Raw genomic sequence first — 8,031 nt, 5'->3', positions numbered from 1 at the left:
TTGGTGTGGGAATACCCATTATGCCATGTCTAGTGGACAGGTTTGCGTTACAACTACATATCGCTTCCCTGCCCAAGATTACGGCGTGTTTCGATGTTACCGTTAACAAAAAGAACTCAACGTCTTTAGTTCAAAAGTGTACTCCGTCCGTTATTGTTACGTGAAACTTCAGCTGGCCGAACGAGTGGGTGTTCTCATTTGAGAACCCAAAAACTGGTGCGTTGACAGGTTTTAGCCTTGGCTTGTCTTCCGCATCCAATTGATCAAAGCATTGTTGATACATTATGTCTGATGTGCATGAAGACGTATTTTTTTCGGTAATGACCGATTAATGTGGTGATTATAAAGGTTGTTTCAGTAATGGTCCGCCCCGCTTCTTCGATTTCATTGTTCAGGTTAGTGAAATCATTGGTTGTATGGCCAACATCTTCATGGAACTTGCAGTCTATGAATTTATCCAGATTTTTCTTGTTGAAAATTGGTTTTGGCCTCTTAAAGTGTACAGTTTCAGTTGCCAGAATTTACGATGGGGTTTTCGATAGTGGTGCCCATTCTCTTTGTCTATACCCACGGTTGTGATCATTCTGTTTTTCTCCTACCAACGGCTTTGTCGGTGAAGGTATAGGAGTTTTTGCGGGTGGTTGGATTCTGGACCATATCGACCCTTTATCTTTTTTATTTCCGATGTACCCTTTAGGTTCATTTCTTATCTCACTTCGTGAATAATCTCTCCCGCCGAAGGATTTTTTGGTTGCTGCATACACTTTGGCTACGTTCATTATGGCATCCCATGATTGGGGCATACCATCACAACCGGACAAGCAACGGATGAGATATCACTTCTTACCCCTTAGCGGATATAACATTCATTACTTTTCAAATCCAAAAACCCAACCCATTATTATTCACTTAAATAATCGTTTTCAAGTTAAATTTCTGATAAAACCCGTAATCCATAAATATCATAATTAAATAATAAATTATTAGTTAAAATAATGTTTAAATAATATAAATTGTTCAAATTCCGCTAAAACTTAAAAATAATATTATAATACAAAATGCCTTAAAATAATAAAATATATATGATAAAATAATGCAAATTTCCCAAAACCCAAATTATTTAACTTTTACAATCACATTAGTTAGATTTTTCTTTTGTTTTTTAATTATAGTTCGTGAAGTTCGATTGCTTCTGTTTCGTTAATGCGCTTTTGGTTTGGTTTCTCGTTTATCTTCAATTTCAATGTGAGTTTCTCAGACTCCTTTCTAACGCTTTTACATTTTTGGGGTAGCATGTATAACTTATCAAAGCATTTACTTCGTTGATCATTTTCAAACTACAATTCATATCATGGACTTGTGTGCTTACTTGCTTCAAATTCAATTTCAAGTGGTAGCCTCAATAAGTATGATTATACGCCCCACTTTGCACTCAAGACCATGTTGTTATGAGTAGAAAAGAGCCTCATTATCATAGTATCTTGATTGTTACCAACTGAAAAGGACCTTGCATGCAATTATCTGAGTACGTTGGTTGTTACCAACTATAAAGGACCTTACTTGCATGATTTACACTAGTTCATGGAATTGTATGAATTTCTATTATATATATATATATTTAAACTTCTGTGATTCTCACCAACTACTTGTAGTTGACTTTATTTTTATACATGCTATAGGTACAATCACTAGAGGTTGAAGAAAAGGAAGAGAAACTAGTACTTCGGTTATCAAAATAATAGATTAAGATGCAAATTGCTAGTTGTTTTTATTTCCTTGTATTTTTTTACTTTCAAACTTATGTATGTGTTGTTTTAAATTGATTAATGATAATATTGCCACTTAATAGTGTCACATGTATTTTGAGCCATCTGTACGTCGCACTTAGGCGTTCCGCTTAAGCCGGGGTGTTACAGCGAAAGCCTTCTTTCATCATGTATTCATTTACTCCCCCTATCATAAGACCTTCTTTGTTGTACCGCGTGATAAAATCTTCAATTGACTCATTGTCTTTGCGGACTACTAGGAGTATATTTGCAGGATCACATTTTTGTCTCCGTTGTTGGCTAAAGTGTTGTGAGAATTTGGCTATTAGATCTTCAAAGCAGGTGATTCGGCCTTCTGGAAGTCTTTTGAACCATTCTATGGCCGCTACATAGATGGTTAGTGCAAACATATGGCACCAAACTGGGAGACTCCATCCTGGGACCCCACCTGCTTCTATAAAGTTTTGCAAGTTGCCGCTCAGATCTGTCATTTCGTTATACTTCCCTATCGATGAAGGTAGCCTTGAATTTGACGTTAATGGGGCTTCCACGATCCTTTGTACGACCTTACATTTTTCTGCAAAAGCTTTTGGCCTGTAGAGCTTACTGAAATCCATATTCACATTGGGGTAGTAACGAACTTGTTTTTTCTTCGCCTCAAACCTCTTTGGCCAGGATTGTGTGTATCACTTCTTCTTTGATCGCTCACGTTTTTTTGACAGGAATTTCATTCTTTAGCAAGAGTTTCTTTTCCGCGAGCCGCTCGGATTTGGCCGGGAGATTGTTGTCTACTTTTGGCATGACTTCTTCCTTGACCTCTTGTCGGGTGTCCGTGGCTTCCATGTCTTTTGCTTCCACGTGTTGTAGGGCTCACGCCTGTTTTTGGACCATGATGTCGAGGTCGTGGGTCATCTTCACTGGAAGAGTCTTCTTGTTCATTCCGCGGGTAGACCAGTGTCTGCGGCGTCACTCGACTTGTTTGTCTTCTCATCTGCTCCTCTAACCTTTTCTCGTACTTGGCACTTATTCCTTCATGCTCTATTTTGAGCCAGATTAGTAGGTCTTCGTCAAGGTCAGCCGTTGGGCTTGGTCCTTTTTGACGAGAGGACCTTGCTTTCGCAAAGCAGAAGAACAGATCTGGTTTTGGTTGTTCTACCTCAGTGCAGTCATCATTGTTTCAGCTAAACAATCCATTTTCCTGTCATTTCCTTCTTAGGACCCGCCTGTGGTAGGTCAAATAAGGTTGGACAATAGTGGTGTGAACGGGGGAGGCTGACCTTAGCTCATAACGACCTTAAAAAGCTTGAAACTATTCTAGCCGGTACGGATGGCGCTAATGAAGAAACACTAAGTTCATCCTGGACGTGTTTAGTTTAATATCTCAACCGAGGATAGGTTATGGCCATATCGTTATGTGTCTTGACAACTTCCACCTACAAAACAGAACACCGTGAGCTCGTTACGAGAAGGGGAATAGGGGGTGAATCTCGTAACCACCCTCCGCATGAGAATCAGTGTGGTAAGTAACTAGAGTAATTCTTTAGAGAATAGGGTTGTCGATCCTATTCACCTTTGATCTTCTTTGAGTATTTATAGCCAAAGGGAATAAAAAGGATTGAGCCAGCTATCCCACTCGATGGAACCTTCTAATCTTATAGCTGAGCATGATAATGGTTCTTGACTGGTCAGGTAACTGGCATACGAAGATATCTGTTGCAGGCAGGTACAGTGATGGTCATCTATGATTGGTCCTTCGAGTAATCGTGGGCATTTGTAACACCCCGAATTAAGTGGAAACGCCGAGTTTGACGTAGAGATTGCTCAAAACACATGTGACACTATTAAGTGACAATATTATCGTTAATTAATTTCAACATCAAATACACAAGCTTGAAAACAAAGAATACAAGGAAATATAAATACCACTAAACATTTTATCTATTTGTTTAAGTAACCTAAGTCTAGTGTCTTCATCGAGCTTTATCCTCTAATAACGATACCTATAGCATATGTATAGAATAATGTCAACTAACTAAATAGTTGGCGAGTTCACACAGTTTGATATGATTACGTAAAAATTATACAATTCATGAACAAGTGTTAAACGAGAAAGTAAAGTCCATTCCAGTTGGTAACAACCATCGCACTCGGATAATCGCGCAAGTAATGTCCTTTCCAGTTAGGGACAACCAACGTACTCGGATAATAAGGCCCTTTTCAACTAGAAAAAAATGGTCCTGAGTGTATGGGGCATATGATCATACTTATTGAGGCTACCACGCGCAAGAAGTTCGAGCAAGTAATCAAGTAACACACAAGTCCATATAGTGAATTGTAGTTTTGTAAGCGAAATCATAATACTTTGAATTTGTAAAAATACATATGCTACCCCGAAAAGTAATAAAAGCGTTAAAAAGGGGATGTGAGAAACTTACCTTAGAAATTGAAGCGGAAAATAAAGATAAAAGGCGAAATGCGTCAAAGGAACCGAAGTGAACGATCCGAACGAATTATAAATAAAATAAAGACGAAGATTCTAAAGACCAACAAACGGGATTATTAAAGTTAATTATTGTTGGGAAGATGTATTATTTTATTATAACTTTTATTATTTTACGGCATGGATTATTTTAATATTATTCTAAGTCTTAACGGAAATTTTAACGGTTTATATTATTTTAATATTATAACTTTAACACTAATATGAGAGTTATGATATTACAAGGTACGGATTTTAAATGGTAATCATATCTCGAAGAATACTTATGTTAACGAATTAAAGTTAAAGAATTTAAAAGCTAACGAATTATAAAGCTATCTTTAACGGTTTAATGAATTATAAGCTAATGAATTAATGTTTAACGAATTAATATTACTGAATTAAAGTTTATCAAATTAAAAGCGGACGAATTAAAGTTTTAACGAATGAATTAACAAATTAAAGTTAACAAAACTAATGTTAACGAATTAAAGTTCATCGAATCGAAACTAATATTAATGGATTAAAGTTAACGGAACTAAAAATTAAAGGATTAAAGATAACGGAACTAATATTAACGGTTTAACAAAAAGAAATTATAATATAATATTATTATATGTTATTTCAACTAATTGTTTATTATTAATATGAGAAATTGTAATATTTACAAAGCCCAGATTTTAACAGCCAAGTTTTATCTCGAAACAACTATTTTAGCGTTTATAAATATTAACGAAGAAGAATTATAAAGTGAATGAAATGGAAATAAATATAATATAATATTAACGAAAATCACGAACTTAACGAATAGGAAAAAGTTGTGTTTTTGGATGAAAATATAAAATATAAATTATACTTAACTTTATTTAATTTAAAAAGATTTTATTTGATTTTTAATGATTTTAACAATTTAAAGGGTTGATGATAAAAAGGAAAAATGGTTTTTAAAAAAATAAGTCAAAATGCGCTGAGCCGGGTCTATAGACCATACTCAAGTGTCTTAACCATCTGCACTAGTTTATTATTTGGTTAAAGACTTGAAACAGAAATAGATAATTACAATCACTCATGTTCATCTTCTTTATCAAACCCTAGACCTTCAATCTGATTAATCCTTTTCATGTTCGTCAAAATTATGTTAGGGGTTTTAATCATCGACCAAAAACTAACAAAAACCATATATAAATTACCTTGAAAGGTACCGGAAGGACGGTAAACGGAGATGGACGGAGTTGGACATTTAAAGATCAAAATGGGACATTTAAAGAGTATGTTAGATTAGTTTGATGATAGGGACGTGCTTAGATGATGATTAGGGTCATATTTAAAGGTTTAATTGAAACGGTTTGGGTTAATTGGTCGTTAATGACAATTGACGTATTTTCCGGCGGCTATGGCGGTATTACACATAAATTGAAGATTATAACGCGTTATTATTGATTATTGAGGATTTGCCGTTATTGACTAAGTAGGTTACGAGTTTTAATTGATTAAAATCGCAAGATTGAATGGGTTTCTAATGTCGTCGCAATGATTTTGGCTTGCCGGCGGCTGGCCGAAATCCGGTGTACCGGAAAATCACGAGGGAGGGTTGGGAAAAGGGCTGGGTGATTATAATATATATTATATTATATTTTTAAATCAAAGTTACACTTTATACCCCTCAAGTTTCAGATTTCTTATAAATTGATTTTGAATTATATTTACATATTCAACCTTGTACTTGAATGATTTATAAATGAAATAGAATTAATAAACTTGGGATAGTTTTTGAATTATGCTCGATTAATTTGATATTTGATTAAATTGTTAAAGCTTTTAAATCCCGGAGTTCGTTTATGGAATAAAATGAAAAGAAAATGAACAAATGATAAACATAAATCCTCGTGAACAATAAACACAAATGCAATACAACAACTTAATGGGTTGGTTTAACGAATACAAATGAAAATAAAAGTGACAAATTACACAAAAAATAATGCGATGAAACTTGAGATTATAATATGTGTGTGTGTGTATGTTTAAAAACAAAAACCAAAAATTCAAAATGGTCAGGTTTTCGGGTTTGAAAAGTAATTAATGGCACACCCCAACCTAAGACGAAAATGCTGGGGTACGAACCGTTGGTTCACAGCTCACAAGGTACTATCATACAATTTAAATATGACAATATCTAATTATTTGTTTCTTACAAAATTTCAATCAACTACACAAATTTTAACAAATTACCAAAATAAAAATAGTACACAAATATCTTTTATTTTTATATCTAATGGTCTCTCTATGTGTTCTTCATCTTATCTTCAAATCAATTGATAACCTGCATATGCGTACAAAATAAACATAGGTTTGTCAACACGAGGTTGATTGAGATAATCATCAGTTTTGACACTAATACTAATATATAATAAATGAGCAAACAAAATAACGTGAGTATAAAGCAATCAAACCATACGCAAATAGTTGTGTCAGTTGACCGTTGCCTTGCGAATTGGGCATTGGCTATTATGAACGGCATATACAATGTGGGTGTCGTTTGACCATCGCCATGTGAATCAGGCTTTGGCTACTAAGACAACGTATGATCATGCTTTAATGTGATTATGATAGACCTCTCCGAATGCAATAAAGTAAACACTTAAGCAAATAGCAATTAGCATTTAATTTTTAACACAAAAGATTTACGTTTGCTAATTAGTATATAAAATGTAAAAATGTATGAGATAATACACATATGACCTCAAAATCATTGAAAATAGTAAAATATGAGGGGAATGATCTCTCACCTTGAAGATTAAACGAATAAACCGAGAGATAGAATAAACTAGCAAAGTTTTTCTGATCCAACCAGACCTGAGACTTATACAAAATAAAATAGAGTCAAAACCCAAAACAAAGCCGCTGGAATCAATCCAAACAGATGTATAGAACTCCGGCTATGTGATTTTCAGTAAATAAGCGAGCTGGTACTGACCAGAATCCGAACAGCGAGTCGGGAGTTGGGTTTTGGTCAGTACACTCAAAATCTTGAGATAAAACTAAAAGTATTCTGTAACGAAAGTTGGTTCCAACCAGAAGTGATAAAAATCGATTGGTCAACGTTGTTGACCAATATGCCCTTAAACGGGTTAGAAAGCAATTAACCACCAAAACTCCCTCAATCACTGAAATTGATTGAGGGATTTTGTTAAGTGGATGAAAATACACAAAAACATAGAAGAAAACTTACCCGAATTATGAAGGAACAAGAGATAATGGAGGTCAAAGGGTCTTGAAGCTCGAAAGTCAACGAAGGCTTGAAGAACTTGAAAAACTTCATCGATGGAAGCACCAAGTCATGAAATTGGTGATGGAGGCTAAAGTTTGAAAATGTGTTTAGGGTTTTATGGTAGGTTATAATAATAATAAGAGTCAAAATTCGTTTATGGAAAGCCAATTTGGTAAAAAGGCTCGTTTAGGAAGTAAATCGAACAATAACTGACTAAAGCGAGCCTTTTAATAATCAAAATTTGTTTTTGATATTAGAGGTATGAATATGGACATGTTATAATATCATAGTACTTATCTTGGGGCTTAAGTTTCTTTATTTTTGGCAAAAATAGTCCCTGCACTTCTATAAATGCGATTTTTAGTCGTTTTAAGCGATTTTAAGGGGTTTTAAGCACAGTTTGACGAGTTTGAAAGTTGTGAGAATATAAAATTGGTTAAACCAAATGAAATTAAGTTTTTATTAATACAAAAGGTTCGAATTAAATTCCCGAGTGGGGTAAATAAATATGAATACGA

The sequence above is a fragment of the Bidens hawaiensis genome, unplaced genomic scaffold, assembly GCF_021521415.1.
Source record: "Bidens hawaiensis isolate Kalapana, Puna unplaced genomic scaffold, B.hawaiensis_p1.1 tig00044626_1, whole genome shotgun sequence".
NCBI lineage: Eukaryota > Viridiplantae > Streptophyta > Magnoliopsida > Asterales > Asteraceae > Bidens > Bidens hawaiensis.
Note: the sequence above shows the minus strand (reverse complement) of the source record.